The following is a 26036-nucleotide window of genomic DNA, read 5'->3' on the forward strand; positions in this document are numbered from 1 at the left end:
TTTCCTAGCTGCCTGGTTGTCCTGGGATAAAGTGCATTTACTTACGGTAACCTGTGTTTTCCAGGGACAGCAGGCAGATATTCTCACAACCCACCCACCTACCCTGGTTGGCTTCTTAGCTGGCTTACTGAATTGAGGCGCCGCGCGCCTACGTTGGGCGGGAAGGCACTCGCACAGTGCGGTCAGTCGCAAACTCTAAAATTCTTAAAGTGCCGATGCACTTTTGCAGCTGTCCATACTGGGGCTCCATGGATGATGTCACCCATATGTGAGAATATCTGCATGCTGTTCCTGGATAACATTTGTTACGGTTAGTAACTGTGCGTTACACCACTTGTTAAAAACCTAAAGAATCACATTACTGAGGTCAGTAATTATAGACCAGTGGCTTCGATTCCTATATTTGTAAAATTAATGGAAGGCTCTGTTTATCAGCAACTTTTAGACTATCACATGAATTTCAGTCAGGTTTTCAACCGTACCACAGTTGTGAAACATTGATTCTCTACCTTCTAAATCATCTTTATGCTTTGTTCAGTAAGGGAGTGGGAACACTGCTCCTACAATTTGATCTGAGCAGTGCATTTTACTTGGTCAATCATGATACCTTATTGAATTGTCTAGACGTAATCAATATTTCTGGTAAGGTGTTAAGATGGTTTCAAGACTTTTTGCAAACTTGCACATACCAAGTGTTTTTTTTTGTTTTTTTTTTAATGGAGCTTATTCAAGGTTCAAGGTTTATTAATATTTGATGTATCGCTAAATCAGATAAATAGAATAACCCATGTGTTGTTCCACAGGGCTCTCCACTCTCTCAGGTGCTTTTTAACATTTATCTATCCACTCTGGGTCAGAGACTATCGTCATTCAATTTAAAACTTTATAGTTATGCGGATGATATTACCATCGTAATTCCTGTTAGTACTAGTGTTTCAGCATCTCATAACCTGATTCAAGACATTGTTCATGCAGTGGAGAATTGGGTGAAAGAATTCAATCTAAAACTTTAACACTGATAATACCAAGTTTTTCTTTGTCTCCCCTTCTTACCAGGTACTAGAAAAAAATACTTTGTACTAAATGGGGTAACTTACCCTGTTGATTCCTGTCTAATTCAACTCCTAAGATTCTCAATTCAGAATCTTTCTTTGAAGACTTTCACCAATGTGTTGGGTAGGAAATGTTTTTTCATTTTTTGGAAATTGCATACGATTATATCTTACTTTGATTTTGTTTCATTCAGATTGTTAGTTCATTCACTAGTGCTTAGCACTTTGGATTATTGCAATTCAGTCCACCTTGCTGGTCAGCACAAAAATCTATACAGCCTATGCAAAATCCAAAATGCGGCCATTCGCTTAATCTGCGATCTGAAGAAATCTGATCATGTCACTGAGTACTGTAAAGAGCTTCATTGGCTCCCTTTTGAAGCCAGAGTATTGTTTAAATTTTGAGCCCTTTGTAATAGAGTTCTTCAAGTACAGGCCCCCAGGTATTTAGTGGCTCAAATTAGTTTTTTTTCAATATTGCTCTCCCATTACAGCTCACTTCATTACACCAGGCAACAAACATTTTTTTTTTTTTTTTTAATTACCTGACAACACAGCACATTTTTCTAAATCAGTTTTCATGCTGATTTAAGATCTGTTATTAGTTTTTTTTCAATCACGTAAACTTTTAAAGTTATAACCAATGTTATGGCCTCTTTTACAGAGCACGCGGCAACAGTCCCAAAGTCCTTTAAATCTCTATGGGCTTTGGGGCCGTTAGTGCAGCGCAGCTGCTAGCACGGCTTTGTAAAAGAGGCAGATAGTTAATAGGGTTTTAGCATATAGGGTTTTAAGAATTGCAGCATCAACTTAAAGAAATGTTGCAGTATCTTCGGTTCAAAGTCAAATAAGCACACAGCATAGCATAATTATACTGGACTTTGTCACTTAGCAACCAATATTTCTTCAAAAATGCTTTAGAGTATGACTACTTTTTGTGAGTTGTGTCTGGATTGTCACAGCAAAACATCCAGCAGTAGTCTGCCATCATACTCTCATTCCAGAAACCTTGGTAGTGATGCTCCATTAACTGAATGTCCTGGTGAAAACGTTCTTGCTCATCACTCACCATATCAAGATTTTCTGGAAAAAAGTCAAGATGTGATTGCAAAAAGTGTATTTTTAATGGCATCTGACAGCCAAATTTCTGATATGAGTCAAGGAGATTCTGAACTCCTTCCTTATATGAAGAAGACTTATGGTTTCCCAGAAAGATTTTCCACTAACCATTTGATTGCCTCCCAAGCTTCAAGCTCAGCTGCTGAGAGTGATTGCTTAAAATCTTCATCCATAACGGACTTGATCTGTGGGCCTATAAATATCCCTTCCTTCAGTTTTGCAGTGCTGATTTTTGAAAATTTCTTAACAAGATATTGAAAACCTGGCGAGTTTGCTTTACTCATGGCCTTTACCAGGTTCTTTATCAATCCCAGCTTGCTAGGAAGAGATGGAAGAAATATTTTATGAGGATCCACCAATGGCATAAATTTCACACTGCTTGTCCGTGGGTTATAGGTATCCCTCAGCTGTCAGACATGCTTAACATAATGTTTTGCTGTAGATCTATCCCACAAGCACAAGAAATAGCAGTATTTAGTGAATCCTCCTTGCATTCCCATTAGCATGCAAGTGACCTTCAGATCACAACAGATGTTCCACAGGTGTATTTTATAACTGATTGCTTCTAGTAAATTCTTCATATTCTCATAAGATTCCTTTAGATGAGCAGAACGGGCAATTGGTATACTTGGTTTGTAATTTCCGTTGTGCAGTAACACTGCCTTCAAGCTTCTTTGTGAAGAATCAGTGAAGAGACACCATTATCTGGACAATGCACTTGTGACAAACTGTTGAGCCTGTTGATGTCATGACAAAAGCACAATGAGCCATTTACAGTGAAGAATGTTGTTAAGTTATGATTCCTTTTTCTGTAATTAGTTACATTAGCATCTTTTGCAAGCAAGTGCTTTTGCTTAAGCCTTGAATCAAGAAGTTCTGCTTTTTCTTTTGAAAGATTTAGATCTAAAACTAGAAAAAGATACCGGAAAGTTCAAGAAAGGGATAAAGACTATCCTCTTTGTAGACTACTTAACCAATAAAACAACATAGAGGAGACAGCCTCCTCCCCCCCAAAAAAAAAAAAAAAATCAGGAACGCAATAGGAAGAGCATAATAGGATATAAATAGACCAAGAGCTGAGGTCCAGAAAACTAGACTGAGGAAGATAACACTTCAAAAATAAAACACAATACAGCTACATATATATAGACTATATTTAGTTGAATAGGCCAAACTCCTTAGGAGGTGTGTAAATATTGTGTGCTTAGCTGCAATAGTAAATTTAATATGAGATGTGAATATAGGTAGGACAGTTGATTTGGTATAAACATATAAGTAGGATGATTGATTGATTTATGCTAGTATTAATAACTCTGTATTGTAACACCGCTACAGAAGCCCCTGTAACTCTGTATAGAGCCTATGTATTGCAACACCTCGCAGAAGCTCTTTGTAACTCTATTATAATAGCTCCTCAGAAGCTCAAGTATTGTAACACCTTTTACATAAGCTCATGCCAGCCGCTCTGAATTGACATCCTAGTAATTAGTAGCGGTATAGAAGCTCACAATAAACAATCATGACTAAAATCATTGAGCTCAGCTTGTATAAAGGTCTCTGGTTCTGAAATTCTGGATTGTGACCAGCTGCTGCATATTCATCACATTCCTCATCATGTTCCACAGAAGCAAGTCCATCCTGTGGAGGTACAGGGACAGACAGTGAGTTATCATGAGGAACAGGCTTAATAGCAGAATCTAGAGTAGGATATATAATTTTCTGCTTTAGTTTTAGCTGAGAATCGACTTGTGTTCACAAGCAAAAGTAGCAGTCTTTAATATGGTCTTGCAGTTCCCTCCATATCATAGGTATTGCAAATGACATCACTGCCTTTCATTGATTGAGGCAGTCACGGTCCATTGGAATTACTGGTACAGATGATATGTGGAGCCCAAGACTTGATATCACCCAGTGGACAGCCAAAGACAATTTGTATACCTTCTACACATGCAAAATATCTATCCCATAGAAAAAAGCCCCCCCCCCTCCAGTGACATTGATTGCCCTCCCTGACGATCCCATACCTGCCCCTTCCCATCCCCAAAAGGCAGGAAGGATGCCCACTCCCTTCTGCCACCGAAGACCCCCCCCCCCACCAGGTGCCCCCCAAACATCCCCTACCCTTACCTCCCCCCTCCAAAAAGCTGGAATGATGTCCATGCCCACTTCCTCTTGCCACCGGAGCTCCCCTGAAACCCCCCTAGAAACATAGAAAATGATGGCAGAAAAGGGCCCATCTAGTCTGCCCACACTAATGACCCACCCCCTAACTTCCTCGATGAAGAGATCCCACATGCCAATCCCATCTTTTCTTAAAATCTGGCACGCTGCTGGCCTCAATTACTTGTAGAAACATAGAAAAATGACGGCAGAAAAGGGCCATAGCCCATCAAGTCTGCCCACTCTACTGACCCACCCCCCTAATTCTACCCTCCTAGAGATCCCTGCCCTAATGACCCATCCCTTAACCCATCCCTCCCCTAATGACTCATCCCCTTAACCCTGCCCTCTTAGAGATCCCACATGGGCATCCCATTTACTCTTAAAATCAGGAACGCCGCTGGCCTCGATTACCTGCACCAGAAGTTTATTCCAATGAGCAACCACTCTTTCAATGAAGAAATACTTCCTGGCATCGCCATGAAATCTCCCGCCCCTAAGTTTTAGCAGATGCCCTCTTGTGGCCGAGGGTCCTTTGAGAAAGAAGATATCATCTTCCACCTCGATGCGACCGATGATATATTTAAAAGTCTCAATCATGTCTCCTCTCTCCCTACGTTCTTCGAGAGAGTATAGCCGCAATATATTTAGCCTCTCCTCGTATGCGAGATCCCTGAGCCCCGAGACCATCCTGGGGTCCATCCGTTGAACCGACTCAATTCTCAGCACATCTTTACGGTAATGTGGCCTCCAGAATTGTACACAGTATTCCAGATGAGGTCTCACCATGGCTCTGTACAATGGCATAATGACCTCGGGCTTCCGCGGATACAACCCAACATTTGTCTTGCTTGGGATGAAGCCTTCTCCACCTGATTGGCAGTTTTCATGTATTCACTAATGATGACTCCTAAATCTCGTTCTGCTGTAGTCCTAGCTAAGGTCTCAACATTCAAGGTATAAGTTCTGCACAAATTTTTGCTGCCAAGGTGCATGACTTTGCATTTTTTGGCGTTGAAGCCCAGCTGCCAGGTCGAGGACCAATGTTCCAACAAAAGAGGGTCCTGCGTCATACTGTCAGACAGATTGTGTTTACTTACTATGTTACATAATTTGGCATCATCAGCGAATAGTGTTATTTTACCTTGAAGCCCCTGAGTCAGGTCTCCTACGAATATGTTGAAAAGGATCGGGCCCAAGACCGAGCCCTGCGGTACTCCACTGGTCACCTCCGATGTTTTGGAGAGGGTACCGTTTACCATCACCCTTTGAAGTCTACCACTCAGCCAATCATTGACCCAAGCAGTTAGGGTTTCTCCTAATCCCATCGATTTCATCTTGCTCAATAATCTACGGTGTGGGACGCTATCAAAAGCTTTACTGAAATCTAAGTACACAACGTCCAGGGACTCTCCCAAATCCAGCTTTTTTGTTACCCAGTCAAAGAAGCTGATGAGATTCGATTGGCAGGACCTACTCTTGGTGAATCCATGTTGGTGGGGATCCCGTAGATTCTCTTCGTTCAGGATCGTGTCTAATTTGCATTTGATAAGTGTTTCCATGAGTTTACTCACTATCGATGTGAGACTCACCGGTCTGTAATTCGAAGCCTCTGCCCTGCAACCCTTTTTGTGCAGTGGGACTACGTTAGCTGTTTTCCAATCCAAAGGGACTCTCCCCGTTCTCAGGGAGAGATTGAAGAGCACGGATAACGGTTTCGCCAGGACATCACATAATTCTCTGAGCACTCTGGGGTGTAGATTGTCCGGTCCCATGGCTTTGTTCACCTTGAGACTTGTCAGTTCTCTGTAGACGTCGTCGGGTGTGAACTCGAAATTCCAAAATGGGTCTTCTGAGCTTTGCTTTGCTTGCAACTTTGGACCAGACCCCGGTGCCTCGCAGTGAAGACTGAACAGAAGTATTCATTCAGTAGTTCGGCTTTATCGGGATCTGATTCTGCATAATTCCCGTCTGGTTTTTTTAAGGTGTACTATCCCATCTGTGTTTCTTTTTCTGTCGCTAATATACCTGAAGAAGGATTTGTCCCCTTTCTTAATGTTCTTTGCTAGGTTTTCTTCTACACGAAGCTTGGCCTCTCTAACTGCTTGTACCTTTCAAAGAAGTTGGAAGCAGGAGGGATGCTTAGTCTCACTCCTGCTCCGAGGCCTGCCTGTCCAAATTGGCAGCCTTCTCCTCCCCAGTGTCTGAGCCAATCGGGACCTTGGGCTCCTCTCTCTTGTATCTTGAGATACAGTCTAAGGCCCAAATTGGCTCAGAAGCCTAACACCCCTCCCCTTAGAGCAGGGAACTCAAAGTCCCTCCTAGAGGGCCGCAATCCAGTTGGTATTTCAGGATTTCCCCAATGAATATGCATTGAAAGCAATGCATGCACATAGATCTCATGCATATTCATTGAGGAAATCCTGAAAACCCGACTGGATTGCGGCCCTCAAGGAGGGACTTTGAGACCCCTGCCTTAGAGGCATCTAAGCCAGTCAGGGCCTTAGGCCTTAGCCATTTTAGACTAGCTGACATTGAGCAGGAGGGACTAAGCATCCCTCCTGCTCCCAACTTCCTTGAAAGGTAGGGGGATTTGGGGGGACCTCTGATGGCAGGAGGGAGTGGGCATCTCTCTTGCTATGTCACTGCCATTGGGGGGTATGTGGTCTGTATGGCAGGAGAAAGTGGGCAGCCCTCTTGCCACTTTTTTGCTTGGGGGTGGTCAGCATAGCCAATTTTTTGCTAGTGCAGGATAGTGGATTTCAAGTGCCAAGTTCGTTGGGGAGGGCCATCAATGGGGGGGGGGGGGTTCCTTAATTGGGCAGATATTTTGCATGTGTAACACGCACATCATCTGTGCCCATTAATAAAAAAGGTTTCCTGTCTCAAACATCTGAGAGGTAGGAGGCTGCTTTCAGTGCTTCCCATGCTGGCTCTTTCAACATGTGAGAGTCGCTCTCAGCCATCAATCGGAAAGATGGGGATTGCGAGGAACCTCTATGTGAATCATTTGCATGCAAATCTTTTAGTGTATTAGCTCTTTTTGAATCGGTCAAAAATCAGATTGAAGCAGACAAACACGGTCTTACCAATCCTGTTTAGTGCATCTAGTCCTAGGTGTAGAACAGGACTCTTTCTCTTATGTAGAATATAGCCCCATCTCTGAATGTAGGTAACAAATCTATTTTGGTACATAGCATACATCTCCATCTTCAGATATAAAGCAAGAATCCATCTGAGAATGTGGAGCACAGCTAGAGCACAGCTTTATTTCTGAATAAACAACTACAGACAATTCAGAATACAGCTCTGAGACTCGTCTATTCATTGAAAAAACATGATCACATTACTGAGGCATTCATCAATTCTCATTGGCTTCCAATCCAGGAAAGAATACAATTTAAATTCTACTGTATACTATTTAAAACTATAAATGGAGACAGCCCAACCTACCTAAACGACCGCCTCATCCAAACCACCTCTACCAGGCATAGAAAAACACCCCCCCATTCACTTACCCCCCAATCAAAGAAGTAAAACGGTAAAAACTATACAACGGACTACTGGCCACTCAGGCAGCGAAGATAGACAACCAAGTCTCCAACCTATTGACAACAACCCCAGACTACAAGATGTTCAGAAAGAAAATAAAAACTATACTCTTCAAGAAATCCCTTAATAAAGCTTAATACCATGATAAAGCTTAACTCCCCTCTTACCATCCCCTCCCTAACCCCAGATCCTACTTTTCCCTCTCTTGGAAACTTTCTCTGATCTAATGTTGTAACCCTTCTTCCATAACTCTTTTTGTAATCCGCTTTGAACCGAAAGGTAATGGCGGAATAGAAATATGTAATATAATATAGAGTGTGGTGCTGTGGCTCAGGTAACAGATTTAGATGTGCCCTTTCTTGTTTGTCAAGCTTAGTTGCTGAATGGGGAGTACAGCTTCATCTCGGGTTTTATGTCTCTTAATTTTGGAAGGCAGCTGTATCTCCGAATGTAGAACGCAACTCTGTCACAGTAGGAAGAATGCCACTGTGCGTGTGTGTGTGTATGGTGTTCAGCTTCATCTCTGCATGTTCAGCACTACCTTCCTGTTTACTTAAGAGCACTACTTTCCCTCTAGATCTAGAGCATGGAGTCAATTCTGTAAGGAGAGTACAGATTCCTCTCGGTATGAGGAGCACAGCTTTTTCCTGTAGGTGGAGTCCAGTATTAGAGAATGACACGGTGACTGTTACCTGCAGCTAGCTGTGGGTAACCCGCTGGAATGGGGGGGGATGCAATCAACTGGTTGCCGCGGGTAGGGGCAAGGCCATTCACCATGGAGTGGTGAAAGGCCTTGTCCCCGCAGTAAAGGATCTGACGAGTTGCCTCCCTTCCTTCCCCTCTGGGTCAGTAGCTTCCCTCGTGATTGCGCTTCCAGCAGCAGCCCCATCCCCCTTTGTGAGTCCAGCAGCCACCCTCCCTTCCTATCACGGGTGGAAGAATCCTCCATCCCCGCACCCAATGCGTTCGCTACTGGAATTCCATTTATAAATAGGCCCCCCTCAGCTGGAGCCGACTTCCCTCTGATGTCAGAGCTGGCGGCAGAGGAAAGCCTTCCTGGTCAGCGGGGGATCCCAGTTACCTCAATTGTCCTTCCAGCTTGGCTACTCCTTTTCTTCAGGGGCAAATCTGATAAACATCTCTATGACGGGAACAAAAATCCAAATACAGGAGTCATGGAGAAGAGATGTTGACAACCAAGGAGTAATACAACAATGAATCTTTATTAGATCTAATACATAGTAACATAGTAGATGACGGCAGATAAAGACCTGAATGGTCCATCCAGTCTGCCCAACCTGATTCAATTTAAATTTTTTATTTTTTTTCTTCTTAGCTATTTCTGGGCAAGAATCCAAGCTCTACCTGGTACTGTGCTTGGGTTCCAACTGCCGAAAACTCTGTTAAGACTTACTCCAGCCCATCTACACCCTCCCAGCCATTGAAGCCCTCCCCAGCCCATCCTCCACCAAACGGCCATATACAGACACAGACCGGGCAAGTCTGCCCAGTACTGGCCTTAGTTCAATATTTAATATTATTTTCTGATTCTACCGAGACTCCATTTTAGATGGAATGGCCGGGATAGCATAAGGAGTCTCCAAGTTTTGAATAAAAGTCTGTTGCAACAGACTCAGGGGGAGCCGCAAGGATTCCTTAGGAGGATGGGGAAGTTCCATCTCCTCCAGGAATTCCTTGGTGTACCTGGAATCAGACTGGAGGTCCAAATGCAACGCCTTCCCCATGTCCTGCACGAACCTGGTGAAGGAAGAAGGTCGGCTCTCAGACTGCCCCTCAATGGGGTAGGCCGAGCGAGACTGCAAGGCAGCAGAAAAGGAGGGAGAAGCCTACCTGGAGTACTGCGCCGGGGTGCCGAGGCCCGATGAAGCCGCCCCAGAGAGCCCTGGGACGAAGATAAGCATTGGGGGAAAAGAGCCAGAACCCCCCCCGACACCGGGGCCTCACGATGCGAAACCCGAGACTGCACGGGAGACCGAGGGCTTGAAGGACCCCGTAGTACGAGGGCCCGGGGACCTACCCCGCCTCGGGGAAGAATCCCTGGGCTTCTTCGTAGGCCTCCGGGACGAAGGGGACAGACGCCTCGACCAGTGCCGCGACTGAGGTCGGGCAGCGGGAGAAGCATGCCTCGATAGAAGAGGAGAGGAATCAGTCGAGGACATGCGCGAAGACCGACTCACCTTGCCTCGAGAACCTCGGGGTGACGCTCAGGCTGCTCCGCAACAAGCGAGGTCGGGGCAAGCTGGGCCAAAGCCGAGGAGATAATAGCCTTCAGCATATCCTCAAACATGGACACCGAGACCAAGTTGGATCCGACAGGTGCTGTAGTGTACTCCACCGAGGGCAACCTTGAGGAAGAGTATTCCCGCATGGTGGAGGCACGCTTAGAGGTCTTAGGAGGTTTCGTCGAGGCTGGCGTGACTACACTCACCGCCTGGATGGCCAGAGACTCCGAGGGTGGCTTCTTGTGCCACTGAACCTGAAGGAGGAAGAGGAGATTTACCCGAAGCCGAGGTCAGGGTCACCGAGGCCTTCGAGGTCGAAGGAGACTTGCCGGGGACCGTGGTCTTCGAGGCCGACGTCGAGGCGAAGAACTCCATAATTCTGGCCCGCCGCCACCGAAGAGCCCGAGGCTGAAGGATAGCGCAACAGTTTAAGTTCGCCTGCCTTTGCTTTAAAGTTCTTTACGGTCTAGCCCCTAAATACATAACTGACCTCTTCTCCTTCTCAGCCAACAGACACAAGAGAAGCTCCCACTTGCATTTCGTTTCTTCCCCGGTTAGAGGTTGCAAACTAAAAAAACACTATGGACACCTTCTCTCACAACAAGCAGCTTTATGGGGTAAAGATCTAGAACAACTCTTCCCACTTCTAGAACAACTCCTCCCACTCCATCTAGAACAACTCTGCCCACCACTTACGAGGTGTTCGGGAAGCGCCTCAAAACTCACCTGTTCCTGAAGTACCTAGACAGCTGACCCGTTCCTCTCTTTCCCATCTATAACGGTTCTCCTGCCCTATCCCCCTCTTGTTCTCCCATCCCTTAAGTTCATAGAAACATAGAAGCATAGAAATAGACGGCAGATAAGGGCCACGGCCCATCTAGTCTGCCCACCCCAATGACCCTCCCCTACCTTTCTCTGTGAATAGATCCCACGTGTCTCTCAACTTGTACTTCACTAATCTTTTGTAAACCGCATAGAACTTAACGGTACTGCGGTATATAAACTGTTATTATTATTATTATTATTAGGGTGATCAGCACACAGGCACAAGATACACCAGCGGTGCAGGTCTGTGATGGAAATTACCCAACCGCACTGCGTACACTTCTTAAACCCGGTGAAGAGGCCAGGACATAAGGTAAAAGAAAGGCCGCGGCCAAGCGAGGCCAGGCGGTCAAGGCGAACCGGGATCCCCCAGTCACCAAAAACGAAAAAGAAAAGACATACGAGCGGAGAAAAAAAAGTACAAAATACCGCACAGCAATTCCCAAAGTAAAAATAAAGAAGCCGCGGTGCAAGAAAGGCAATTAGAATGCAGAGATGAGAGACAGGGCTTTCTGGCTCCGTAGACTATACTGCCAGTGTTTCGGCAACTCATGCCTTTCTCAAGAGTCTGCTATTTGTCATTTAGAACCAAGGATGGACAAATAATGTCTACTTTATACAATTCAAGTTTGCTGTTGATAATTGATTGAAACACTATCCTCTTGTCGGTTGGACAAGAAGACAATTTCCAGGGAAAGGATTCTCAACCTGCAGCTAAAAATTAAGTAATAATAATAATAACAGTTTATATACCGCAATACCGTTAAGTTCTATGCGGTTTACAGAAGATTAGTGGAGTACAAGTTGAATTGACGTACAAGTTGAATTAACTTAAGGGATGTGGGGAACAATGGGGAGAAAGGGCAAGGGAGGGGAAAGAGGGAAGTGGGTTAACTGTCTAGGTATTTCAGGAATAGGTGGGTTTTGAGGCGTTTCCTGAATACCTCATAAGTGGTGGGCAATAGGAGTTGTTCTAGGTCTTTACCCCATAGAGCAGCCTGATGTGAGAGAAGATGCTCATGATGTTTTTTTAGTTTGCATCCTCTAACCGGGGGAGAAACGAAGTGCGAGTGGGAGCTTCTCTTGTGTTTGTTGGCTGAGAAGGAGAATAGGTTAGTGATGTATTTAGGGGTTAAACCGTAGAAAACTTTAAAACAGAGGCAGGCGAACTTAAACTTTACACGAGCTTCCATCGGCAGCCAGTGTAGCTGTTTGAAGTATGGCGTCACGTGATCGAACTTCTTTAGACCGAAGATTAGTCTGACCGCAGTGTTTTGCATTAGTTGTAATCGTCGCATATTCTTTTGGATGATTGCTAAGTAGGCGATGTTACAGTAGTCGAGTTGACTTAATACGAGGGATTGTACCAAGATTCTGAAGGCAGAGTTATCAAAGTATGCTTTAATGGATTTAAGTTTCCAGAGGGTGAAAAAACTCTTTTTGATTAGGGAGTCCACCTGATCTTTCATGGTGAGGCATTGGTCCAGAGTTACACCCAGTATTTTAATGGTGGGCTGTATGAGGTAGTTATGTTTGTTGATGTCTAGTGGGGTTTTGGTGTCAAGAGGGCGCGGTGAAGCGGCAAAGAATTTTGTCTTCTCAGTATTGAGCTTGAGTTTGAAGTCTGTCATCCAATGTTCCATCAAGTTTATGGCTTCTGATGCTTTTGGAATTGTTTCCGAGATGGAGTTGGCAAGTAGACACAAAGACTGTAATATAATGATACCATATTAGATTAATAAATTGAATATTGTAAATCAAAAGGCAGTGTTTGTGCCTGGGAATATATGAGTAGTTGCCTTTCTCTTCTGTCCCTATACTCCGAGGTTGAGCTTCCACACTATTACATTTTATAGCTTCTTTTAGATCACATCGGTTATGTAACAATGCTAGACAGCACAATAGTAGGACAGATCACAATATCATAGGTAAAAATTGACTGTTGGAAACCAACTTAACACCTGCAATACTTCCCCTTCAAATTCTATGCATATATTTACTTGCATAAGCTTTAATTACCTTATTCCTTATTTCTTCTTACCTTATACTATATCTTAATATTCCCATAGCATTACAAAATATGTATACTATCACATCTCTTGTTAGAATGTTCTGTATACACACATAATCTTATAATTCCTATATTTAATTAGTTCTACAAATATTCTACTACAGATTCCAGAAAAAATTAAAAACTCATCTTTAAAAGCATACACATCGTAAACAACTCAGAATACCTAATACTACTAAATTCTACATGCTATGCGAGTGCTATACCATTACAGTCATAGAACCTCCATGTTCTTTTCCCTGTTAACTCCATTCATAATTCTGCCCTCCTCAAACTGCTATAATGTAGTGCATATATTCTGTAATTTCTTATATTGTAAATCGCCTTGAACCAGAAATACTAGATTAGATTAACAAGCAATGTTTCTTTAATCAGCACTTTATATCTCTCTCTCTGGAGCACTACATAATGAGTTTACTTCCTACCTTAACTCTTAATATATCGCTTATTGCTATTATCTTTTTACTAAATTTAAATCTTATTTCTAACTTTAATTTGATTCTCCCTGCATATAGTTGTACAGTCATGTGAAAAAAAATTATGACACCCCATTCTTTCTTAAGAAATGTTCACATATCAATGTCAAATCTTTTTTTTTTTTTTAACTTATCTCTGGAAAAGAAAGTGATGTAATTGCAGGTAAACAACAAAAATTTTCATTGATTTACTCATGAAACAAAAGATATCCATAAAAATGTGTATTCTAATTAAGAAATAAATTAGGACCCCCTAATAGCAAGTGTTGCCCCCTTTGGCTGAAATAACTACAGTGAGACGCTTCTTATAGACATCTACTAGTCTCTGACATCAGTCTGAGAAAAGTTTGGCCCACTCCTCAATGCAGAATTCTTTCAGCTGTGAGATGTTTGAGGGGTTTCTTGCATGTACAGCCCATTTCAAATCACCCCACAGCATCTCAATGGGATTAAGATCAGGCCTTTGACTCAGACACTCTAGGAATCTCCATTTCTTAGTTTTCAGCCAGTCCTTCGTGAATTTACTGGTATATTTTGGGTCATTGTTGTGTTGCAGGGTCCAGTTCTGCTTCAGCTTTAATTTTCTTTCAGATAGTCTCCCATGTTCTTTAAACATCCTCTGATACACTGTAGAATTCATGGTGAATTCTATGATGGTGAGCTTTCCAGGTCCTGCTGCAGCAAAGCATCCCCAAACCTGTAGCAGATTCCAACATAGCTACGTAAAGGAATTTCCTGTGTGCCTTTCGCAATGGTGGCTTTGGACATGCTCTTTAGCGTGACAACAATGAGTTGTGCTCTTCGGCTCTGAGGTTGCAGTCTGTTATCTACATACTGTACTTCTGAGTTTCTACGTCAGTGCTGATTCAGTAACTCATCAGAGCATACCTATACAGCAGATAGCCATTTTGGATGCAAGTTCATCCTTTTAGGTGGCTTAATGCCTTTCCATCTTGTAAGAATGCACATATTTCAGTTTATCCCAGGACAAGCAGGCATGATATTCTCACATGTGGGTGACGTCATCTACGGAGCCCCGATGCGGAAGCATTTTCAAGCAAACTTGATTGAAGATTTAAGTTTGCTCTGCTGCTCCACGCATGCGTGCCTTCCTGCTCCACTAGGGGGCGCATCCCCTCGTGGTCTCCAGTTCAAAATTTTCCGCTGAGCCTAGAAGTCGTGTTTTTCCAGGCTCTGCCCCAACTGCCTTCTAGCACCGCAATTTTTTCTTATTTTTCCTCGATTAAGTCGCTGTGCACGAAATTTTTCTTGTTCCAAATTGTTCCTGCTTCGTTTTGACTGACCCGGAGGCTTCCGGGTCCCCGTGGCCACGTGTCTACTCGAGCCGCGGCCAGTTTCGATTCTATGTCCCGGCCTTTGACCGGCTTTAAAAAGTGCACCCGGTGCGAGCGGCTTCTTTCCATCACAGACCCGCATCGCCGGTGCATCCTCTGCCTGGGGGCCGCTCATCCAACCGACTCCTGCCCCCAGTGTGCTACTTTCCAGAACCGGGCCTTCCGCTGAAGAAAAGCCCGCATGGCGGATCTCTTCGCCGCCGACCAACCCTCTACCTCGGCCTCGAGTTCGGCCTTGACCTCGGCCCCAAATACATCGACATCGCCTCGAGACTCGAATCCGAAGTCCTCGGGACAACAGAAAGCCTCGGCTCCGGGTAAGTCCCCTCTTCCCTCTTCAGGTCCCGTAACAACGAAGAAGCCAGCCTCGGAGACACCGGCGACGCATGGCGGAAGTCCCATGCTTACAGCCCCGGCGAAGTCCTCCAAGCCTTCGGGCCGTGCCTCCACCACACGGGAATACTCTGATACGAGGTCGCCCCCGGTGGAGCGCACAGAGGCAATGGACATGCCCTCGATGCTGTCCGTGCCCATTTTCCAGGACCTACTCTGAGCGATGATCTCATCGGAGCTGTCCGCTGCAATGGCCCATCTACAACCGGCCTCGACCTCGACCCCGCATGTGCCAGACCAGCCTGAGCCTCGCGTCAAGCCACGCCGGGGAAAAGCGCGCAAGCTTCGCCACATCCCATCCTCCTCGGACTCCTCGCCGGAACACCCGAGGCGCTCTCCCTCCATAGACCACCGAGGAGCAAAACGTCGTGCTAAAATGACAGAAACCTCGAACCGCCGCACCTCCAAGAAGGCCCGGGGTTCCCCCACTCCACAAGGCCGTTCACCTACACCTCGTACGGGACCGCTTAGGGTGGCGGAGCTATCACTCTCCAACCCGTGCATCCTCCGAACTCCCCCTCGGACCGGGGCTCCGATCCGAGGTTTCATACTTTCACCGAGGGAGTCCGGGTATAGGTCACCGACTCGACATTGATCGGTACCCCGAACCCCGGCATCGTCTCCGAAGGGCTCCTCGGAGTGGGGATCGGAGCAGGAGCCTCGATACTCGAGGGAAGCCTCCCCATCCTTCTCCACCCGACGGAGGTCTCGTTCACCGACCCCACACGGGGCCTCGGGAACATCCCGCCCATCCTTCTCTCGCTTTGTCCAGGACATGGGCCACGCCTTGGACTTAGACCTCCAGTCCGACTCCAGATACTCTAAGGAGTACCTAGCGGAGCTGGATATGCCATCACTGCCCAGAGAGTCCCTTCGCTTACCGCCTAACCCGGCACTCCAACAGGCTTTCTTCAGGAACCTGGAAACCCCCTATATGGTCACAGCAGTACCCTCCAAAATGGAGGCCAAGTACCGTACAGTACCCTTCCCAGGATTTGAACAACCGCAGCTCTCCCACCAGTCCTCCTTGGAAAAGTAGAATCCTCCTTGAAAAAGGCTCACCCCTCCAGGGTCTCAGCGGCGGTCCCCCCAGGCTGAGAGGGCCGAACCCTAGACAAGTTCGGCAGGAGACTATATCAAAATGCGATGATGGCCTCTAGGGTGCAAAGCTACACTTTCACCTTCACATCCTTCCTCAAACACCTCATTGGACTACTGAGAGCCTTTGAGACTGACTTACCAGCCTCCCGCCAAGGAGCGTTTATCCTGCTTTTAGAGTCCTTCTCCAACCTACGCCTCCATCTATTCCACGCGGCCTACGATGGCTTCGAGCTCTCCTCCAGAGAGTCAGCCTTTGCTATCGCCATGCGCCGACTAGCTTGGCTGCGCCTGGTCGACATGGACCCAAACTTACAGGACCGGTTGGCAAACCTTCCCTGCGTGGGTAAAGAACTGTTCGTGACACTATCGAGGCGGCTACAAAACGCCTCTCCGAACACGAACGCTCGTTTGCCTCCCTCGTGCGGCAAAAGCCTAAACCTCCCGCGTCCAGACCGTTCAGGGCCTCTCCGCGCCGCTACCCACAAAAATCCACTCCTGCCTTCTCACGGCCTCCGCCCAGGCGCCCGCAAGCCCACCATCGGGCTCTGCCCAAGTCCCAACCGCCTGCGACTACCAAACCATCCCCGTCCTTTTGACGGGATACGCGGAATGGGGCAGGCCCCCTCCGCCATAGTCCCAGGCCCCCTTCCCATCGGGGGTCGACTCAAAGCCTTTTACCCTCGCTGGAAACAAATCACGTTGGACGCATGGGTCCTTGGCGTGATCTCATCAGGATACTCTCAACTTTCGGGCCATTCCTCCAGACAACCCCCCAAGGAATTGCCCTCCCAACCAGACGCAGCTACCCCTACTCCTCTCCGAAGCTCGAGATCTGCTTCACCTGAGAGCAGTGGAGGAGGTTCCCCCCGGCCAACGGGGGAAGGGCTTCTACTCCCGTTACTTCCTGGTACCGAAAAAAACGGGAGACCTTCGCCCAATACTAGACTTGAGACGCCTCAACAAATTTCTGGTACGGGGAAAAATTTCGGATGCTTTCCCTACCGAGCCCTCCCCTTCGGCCTAGCATCGTCACCTCGGGTCTTCACCAAGTGCCTCGTGGTGGTCGCAGCTACCTTACGCTCCCAAGGCCTTCAGGTATTCCCCTACCTGGACGACTGGCTGATCAAAGCTCCGTCCAGGGAAGGGGTTACCTCAGCGACCCAACAGACTATTATCTACCTACAGAGTCTGGGGTTCGAGATAAACTTCCCAAAATCCCAACTATGCCCCTCGCAGTCCCAACAATTCATCGGGGCCACGCTGGACACGGTTCGCCTCCGTTCCTTCCTCCCCCCTCCGCGTCTAGAGGCGTTAGTAAGTCTGAGCTGAAGGATCTCACTGCTGACCTCGGTATCAGCTCGACAGATGATGACTCTCCTGGGCCACATGGCCTCCACCGTCCATGTCACACCCTTCTCCCGTCTCCATCTGAGAATCCCTCAATGGACCCTGGCCTCTCAATGGCGTCAAGACCGGGACCCGATCGATCGTCCCGTAACAGTGACTCCCTCTTTGCAACGATCGCTCCGCTGGTGGGCCGACTCTTCAAATCTCTCCAAAGGTTTGCTCTTCCTCGTCCCTCCTCACAGCAAGGTACTCACCACGGACTCGTCGGAGTACGCTTGGGGAGCCCACCTGGACGGCCTCCGCACTCAGGGGATGTGGTCAGCAGAAGACCGTCGCTGTCAAATCAACGTGCTAGAACTCCGGGCCATCTATCTCGCAGCTGTAGCTTTTCAACATCTGCTTCACGACCGGGTGGTCCTCATCCGTACCGACAACCAGGTAGCAATGTACTACGTAAACAAACAAGGGGGGACAGGGTCTTGGTCCCTCTGCCGAGAAGCCATACGCCTCTGGAAATGGGCAATCTCCAACAACACCTTCCTTCGAGCGGTGTACATACAAGGAGAACAAAACTGTCTGGCGGACAGACTCAGCCGCCTCCTCCAGCCACACGAGTGGTCACTGCACTCTCAGACCCTACAACAGGTGTTCGAAAAGTGGGGGACGCCTCAAATAGATCTGTTCGCATCCCCCCACAACCACAAACTGCCCCTCTTCTGCTCCCGGATACACTCCCCGGACCGACTCGAGGCCGACGCCTTCCTCCTCGACTGAGACCTAAAGACCAACTCCATTCGAGTACATCTCAGTGCAATTGCGGCCTTTCATCAGCCCCTGAAAGGAAAAGCCCTCTCGCTCCACCCTTTAGTCTCTCGCTTCATGAAGGGCCTTCTGAATGTCCACCCTCCTCTCAAACCCCCTCCGGTGGTTCGGGACCTTAACGTGGTTCTGGCTCAACTAATGAAACCTCCATTTGAGCCCCTAGACAAATGCCATCCTAAATTCCTCACGTGGAAGGTGATCTTCCTGCTTTTACTCACTTCCGCCCGGCGAGTTAGTGAGCTACAGGCTCTGGTAGCAGACCCACCCTTCACTGTTTTCCACCATGACAAGGTGGTACTCCGCACACATCCAAAGTTCTTGCCTAAAGTAGTGTCTGATTTCCACCTCAATCAGTCCATCGTCTTACCTGTGTTTTTTCCCAAGCCCCACTCTCACCCCGGAGAGGTGGCGCTTCACACTCTTGACTGTAAGAGAGCGTTGGCCTTTTACCTCCAACGCACTCAACCACACCGGAAAGTCTCACAATTGTTTTTGTCCTTCGACCCAAACCGGTTAGGCCACCCAGTTTCCAAGCGCACCTTATCCAACTGGTTGGATGATTGCATCACCTTTTGCTACGCTCAGACTGGTCTCGCGCTGCATGGTCGAGTAACGGGACACAATGTCCGAGCGATGGCAGCCTCCGTAGCGTTCCTCAGGTCCACACCTATTGAGGAAATCTGCAAGGCTGCCACGTGGTCTTCGGTTCATACTTTCACCTCCCACTACTGTCTGGACTCACTGTCCAGAAGCGATGGCCGGTTCGGCCAATCGGTACTGCGAAATCTATTTGCTTAAATCGCCAGCTTCCCTCCATCCCTTTTCAGTTAGCTTGGAGGTCACCCACATGTGAGAATATCATGCCTGCTTGTCCTGGGATAAAGCACAGTTACTTACTGTAACAGGTGTTATCCAGGGACAGCAGGCATATATTCTCACAACCCGCCCACCTCCCCGAGGTTGGCTTCTTTGCTAGTTAAGTGAACTGGAGACCACGAGGGGATGCGCCCCCTAGTGGAGCAGGAAGGCACGCATGCGTGGAGCAGCAGAGCAAACTTAAATCTTCAATCAAGTTTGCTTGAAAATGCTTCTGCATCGGGGCTCCGTAGATGACGTCACCCACATGTGAGAATATATGCCTGCTGTCCCTGGATAACACCTGTTACGGTAAGTAACTGTGCTATATTTTCGATAAATAAAATTTTATTTTATGGTTTATTATTGTTTTAATATTTTGAATTACAAGTGTAAGGGAGCACCAAAATTAGTTAGTGCTTAGGGCATCTAAGGGTCTTAATCCGGCCCTGGATGGTAATCACTTTTGGGAGAGCTTAAATGGCAGCCTGGGGTACAATTGGGGGAAGTAATGACATCCATAATTAAAAGATGGCTTTTGGATGAATATTCAGTAAGGTGTAAGGAAGGATTTTCATGTAGCCCTATGTTTGGAAGGGAGAAGGCAACTGTTTAAAATTGGGTGGTTGTGTGTGTGTTGGGGGGGGGGAAGGGTGGAGTTCTTGGTAATTTTATTTATTTGGTTTTAGCTCACACCTTTTTCAGTAGTAGCTGTAGATAAGTTAGTCAGGTTCAGTATGTATTTCCCTTGTCTCTAGAGGGCTTACAAGCTAACCCCCCTCTTTTACTAAGCCCAATAACACAGGCCGATGCATTAAATGCTCCGACATCCATAGAGATTGAATGGGCATTGGAGCATTTACTGCATCAGCACGTGCTCCTGCGGCTTAGTGAAAGGGGGCCTAAATAAATTGCCCGAGATCAAAAGGAGCAGCAGTGAGATTTTAGCCAGGCTTATCCAGTTCTCGGCTCTGTGCCAATTTCCTGTTTTTCTTTAATTTTATGATGTATTTACAAACATGTTTTTGCATCACTTTTCTCTTAAACTTATACTGAAACTTTATTTTACACCTCAGCTTCTAGTTTATTGGAAACATGCTCCTGCCTCACTCCATGCTATTTATGTCCCAGTGGGAAGAAGTTGTGTCTGAAGCTGAGACACTGTCTGGTTTCCTTCTGTCTAGTGCAGCAGTTAGCTCTGCTTGCCAGGTATAATTCTTATGAGTACTTGTTCAGAATGTTATAACCTACTGTGCTAAAGTGTATTAGGTCAGTGACCAAGATTTGATTATTGCTTCCAGTTGCATATTTTGCTGCAGACTGCCAAGATGTTTCATATTGAGATACCATGCCAGAAAAATACAGGTATTGGCTTGTACTTAGAAGAAAAACTGTTTTTTTTAGTGGAGGGAAACCTCTTCTGCTATGAAATTTATAGGTATATACAATAAATGCTTTGGTTTTAGCCTTGTAGCTACTTAACATAGAATCATCATCTTTTCTAAATGTTAACAAGCATTCTCCTAGAAAACATTAAACATAATTCCTTATGGTCTCGACCAGACAAGAACCAGTGGGTTATGATTACCAACCACAGATACAAGACAGAGCCAATCAAACATGAACTCTGTCCTATATAGGGAATTGTGCAAGCATGGTTTCTCAGTATTTCCATCTCCTTCAGATGGCTGATAAACATACCATGTAGTGCTTCTGGACCAGTTGGATAACTGGTTTTAAAAGAGAAAGAGGCATAGGAAAGGTTTTGAGGTTCTCTTAGGGTAAAAGGGCCCCCAGAGGAATCTATTTTATAAACAAGCCCTATAAACCATCATCAATTTGGGGTGGGGAAATACAAAAAACATGCAGTACATACTTTTTATAGTTCTGTGACCATACACAGCAAACTAAACAAAATATAAAGTTAAAAATAATTACATGAAAATTAAAATGTGCATTCCTTATTATTTTTAACTATGTGGTACATTTGTTGGAAAAGATTTTCGAAATGTGATGTAAGCTTTTTAAGAAATGGTGAAGTACAAGTTATAGACCTCACATAGGGGTCCTTTTACTAAGGTGCACTAGCTGATTTAGTGCACGCTAAATATTAGCGCTTGCTAAATGCTAACGTGTCCATTATATTCTATGGACGTGTTAGCATTTAGCATGTGCTGAGTTGGCCTTAGTAAAAGAGGGGGATAATTAATTATCATTCCAGCTACTGCAAACATATGGTGATGGCTGTCAAGACAGACCTGATGAAACAATGGAACATTGAGCAATATTAAATTGACTGATCTCAATATCCTTGGAGGCTTGTATATCTTTTTTTTAAAATAATCTTTATTCATTTTCAATAAGTGAAGAACAATTTATATATCTTAAGTTCTTAAGTGTAGAACTAATGCACAATGGGAGTTTTGTGATGTAAAGTTTTTTTTAAATTTTAAATTGAACTCTCCATTCTACTGGCAGCCAATGCAACTTAAATAACATGGGGGGGGGGGGGGGGGGGCTGTGATCTCCATTCAACAGAGATCGACCACAAAGAGACTTGTACAAGTATAAGTAAATTTTCTTAAGTAGATTAAAATTAAACATATTAAACAATTACAAATTATATGCAGCTAATAGTTGTACAAGGGAAAATTGCTCACAGAAACCCAGAGCTGATGGTCCCACTGTCACATTACAGCAGGGGTCTCAAAGTCCCTCCTTGAGGGCCGCAATCCAGTCGGGTTTTCAGGATTTCCCCAATGAATATGCTTGAGATCTATGCTTTCAATGCATATTCATTGGGGAAATCCTGAAAAACCGACTGGATTGCGGCTCTCAAAGAGGGACTTTGAGATCCCTGCATTACAGTGATGTCAGAAATAGGCAGGAAAATAGTACATAAGAACATGTCTTTTGCTTGCACAATCTATCATGCTTGTACTTTGCACCTAAAGATCATTTGCATAGCTTAATTGGAAATTTTCAGCCTGCACATTTCTCATTTCTTATGTGTCTTCAAGAACTGTTTGCTCTTGTGGTTTCTTTGTTCTGTAGTTTGAATACTCTGTTCCCCTTACAATGTTGGTTTGTTTCCATTTATCCATACCTGTAGCTAGCTACATACAACTCATTTGTCTTTTCATTTGTGCCTCAATACATCTTGCACCACACATTCCAGGGCTTTAACTCTTCTCTCACCCCTTTCCTGAAATTACATTATGATCATGATCATAATCACATCCTCAGTCAGTAATATGATCAAACTTGTATGCACCCATCAAAACTATGGCAGCAGCATTTTGAACTTGTAATAATTTTAAATATGAAGCTAGTTAAACCTAAAACCAAACCATTAACTCTAAAGATGCTGTAACTAAGGGAAAGGGATTGAGATTTGCAGCATGTGAAAGCTTTTCTTAATATTTCAAACGTCTAAGCCAATGCAATTTGAAGAGAGCACTCTTTGAATAATGAGGCTTTATTGAAAGCTTGATCTAAAAGTATACCTAAACTCTTAACTTGTGTTGAAACAGGAGTCAACTATTTATTTTGCAAAAGTGATAGTGGAACTATTAAATTGAGATTAAAAACAGGAATTATGGTACTAAAAAATTCAGTGCTAATTTACCGTATATGCTCGAATATAAACTGAGATTTTGGGGCCAAAAATGGGGGTGTTAGTTTATATTTGAGTCAACCTGGTAGCTGGTGCTTCTGTATACCCTTTAAAATGACAGGTGCTGCTTTTTGCACTCCCCATCCCAATGACTGGAGCTGCTGTCCTGCACGGCTTCCCATGACTGACACTGGCACTACCCTGCACTTTACCCCATCACTGCCGCTTTCTCCTTACCAGGCAATTGGTGCTCCAGACAGCTGATGCCATAACGACAGTTGTTACTGAACATAAGAACTGCTGCTGCTGGGTCAGACCAGTGGTCCATCATGCCCAGCAGTTCGCTCACGCTGCGGCCCCCAGGTCAAAGACAGATCGGAAAAGGTTATTATGTCGTTGTACCGGGCCATGGTGCGCCCTCACCTGGAATACTGCGTCCAGCACTGGTCAACTTACATGAAGAAGGACACGGTACTACTCGAAAGGGTCCAGAGAAGAGCGACTAAGATGGTTAAGGAGTTTCCATACAGCGAAAGATTAGAGAAACTGGGCCCCTTCTCCCTTGAAAAGAGGAGTCTGAGAGGGGACATGATCGAAACATTCAAAATACTGAAGGGAATAGACTTAGCAGATAAAGACAGATTGTTCACCCTCTCCAAGGTAGGGAGAACGAGAGGGCACTCTCTAAAGTTGAAAGGGGATAGATTCTGTACAAACGTAAGGAAGTTCTTCTTCACCCAGAGAGTGGTGGAAAACTGGAACGCTCTTCTGGAGTCTTATGGGAAAACACCCTCCAGGGATTCAAGACAAAGTTGGACAAATTCCTGATAAACTGGAACTTACGCAGGTGAGGCTAGACTCATTTAGAGCACTGGTCTTTGACCTGGGGGCCGCCACGTGAGTGGACTGCTGGGCTCAATGGACCACTGGTCTGACCCAGCAGTGGCAATTCTTATGTTCTTATGTTTCATTTTGGGTTTGTCATGTTGTTTCTTTGTCAAAAGAAAGTGAGATCCAACATGTCTGCAGTGAGAACACCAAAAACAAAAAGAAACTGCAGAGAAGAATGTACAAGGTACAGGAGCTTTTATTAAAAGTGAGTAAAAAGTTATCCAAAGGATGGCTCTCATATATATGTATACCGGACCCAACATGGTCTGTGTATCGAAGAAACACTCCTTTAGGAGTCCAAGTTGTGCTTTGCTTCACAAATAAAGAGTCTTATGGGGTACAACTATGTATAAAATCCTTGAAATTTGTGGATTACAGGCAATACTCCTGTCGGACTGACGCTCAGTGTGGACACTAGATGTGAAAGTAAAAGTGGTAACCCACATTGGCTCCTCGGGATAGATCTCCCATTCCTCCATAGCTTCCATGATTTCCTATGGCTACTCAAGGGAAGTGCTTCCAGGCTGCTGTTCTGTTACCTGTCTCGAGGCTTTTCACCAAGGTACATTTAGGTGCCCTTCCCATTCCCAGCCTCTCTTTGGTTCTAGTGTGTATTGCTTAGTAAACCAGGGAAACTGAACCTCTTTCCCTTGCTGTGCTTCCAGGGAACTCTGAAATGCTGCACCTGAATCATTTCCATGGGACAGGCCAGATCTTCAGATCTATCTTGAGTACTAGTCTGTGTTTGGGGAAAACTAGTGCACACACTGCTGGGAACAAGTTCTTTACTGTGCGAATTACCATTCCTGGTTTTTACAAATGATAAGACTGTAGTTTAATAAAAAAGCATAACTTGCTGGAGGTAATAGCTGATATTCTTTAAAAAAATTGTTGAAGAAAAGAAACTAGTTGTAATGCTAGAGTTGCAGTAAAAGAGTCTTTTTGAGTTTACTTTTTCTGAGATTTATTGAGGAGTGTTTGCCAATGGTTACATTCATCTTACTTATAATAATTTTATTTTGCTGGTATGTACCTGATATTTATAGTTTGCTTCATTGCCAGTAATTTTCTGGTTATTGTGAGATATCACTGTAACATTTAGAAAGGGGAGTCTAGCTGTCAGCTGTTACGAGGAAAAGAGTTGTCACTAATGTGAAGCCAATCACATGACTACTGTAGTAAAACTGTTTGGAAGACAATTTTCACATAAATTATTTAAACTCCATAAGTTCAGTAGATTAAATAGCTCTGATTCCAGCTAGATCATAATGCTCTCTTGAGTTATCAGTACTCTAGTCATTCGAGAGCAGACTGAGAAGGAAAAATTGTCTTACCTGATCATTTTCTTTCTGTCACAGCAGATTACTTGAAGGTGGATTATGCACATCTACCAGTAGGTGAAGATAGAAGGTAGATAATGACACTGGGAAAATATCTGTCTCTGTCACTGCCCCGTCCCCGGTCCACCGCCCCATCCCCTTCATCGCCCCGTCCCGTTCACCGCCCTTTCACTGCCCCGTCCCCGCAGCATCCACCCTTCCCTCTCATCACCTCACCGCCCTTCAGTGGCCCAAATCTCCCTCACTCTCTTTTACCTTCGTGGTGCTTTAGTAAAGAAATTTACTGAAGCCGGCAAAGCCTGCCTGCCTGCAGTCGAGTATGTGTGGGCGGAAGCTTCTCCTCTGACGCAACCGGAAGTTGCGTCAGAGGAGAAACTTCTGCCCATACACACGCGAATGCAGGCAGGTTTCACCGGCTTCAGTAAGTTTCTTTACTAAAGTGCCGCGAAGGTAAGGGGGAGAAAGGGAGATAGATTTGACCGGAGGGAGGGAGGGGGCCATGCGTGATCGGTGACTGTGCAGTGGATAGCCTTGTCCCTGTGCCCGCAGTGAGCACTCCCCCCCCCATTTCGGCGGCTTATTCGCGGCTAGCCGTAGGTAATTGCCACCGTGTCATTCTCTAATAGAAAGCATTAAACTGAGCTTTGTCACACAGGAAGTCATGCTCCTCGGTGTGCCAGTATTTCTCATAATAAAGCAGAAGGACAATTAGTGAAAACTAGATATGAGCGTCTCACGTAAGGATCTAGTGCTACCTACAGGCTGAGGATGTGGCCATTTGGCTCAAATAAATGAGGGTGTGGCAAGCCGTCCTAAGA

At 45.5% G+C, this 26036-nt stretch overlaps 1 protein-coding gene across 8 annotated transcripts in view; it reads left to right on the top strand.

Moving 5' to 3' along the window:
* The window catches only part of SPIN1 (spindlin 1), a 193993-nt gene that overhangs the window by 58115 nt on the left and 109842 nt on the right, over positions 1-26036 (top strand). For 3 of the 8 annotated variants that reach the window (XM_033928667.1, XM_033928644.1, XM_033928660.1), the window contains exon 2: positions 20448-20580. The exons of 3 other annotated variants lie outside the window; for them this stretch is intronic. The gene's annotated coding sequence lies outside the window, so the exon portion shown is untranslated. Of the gene's footprint in view, positions 1-1056; positions 1177-20447; positions 20581-20672; positions 20737-26036 lie in introns of those variants that run through there. 2 more of the 8 variants (XM_033928675.1, XM_033928653.1) reach the window with 2 other exon arrangements.

Source organism: Geotrypetes seraphini, chromosome 1 (genome assembly GCF_902459505.1).
Source record: "Geotrypetes seraphini chromosome 1, aGeoSer1.1, whole genome shotgun sequence".
Taxonomy (NCBI): Eukaryota; Metazoa; Chordata; class Amphibia; order Gymnophiona; family Dermophiidae; genus Geotrypetes; species Geotrypetes seraphini.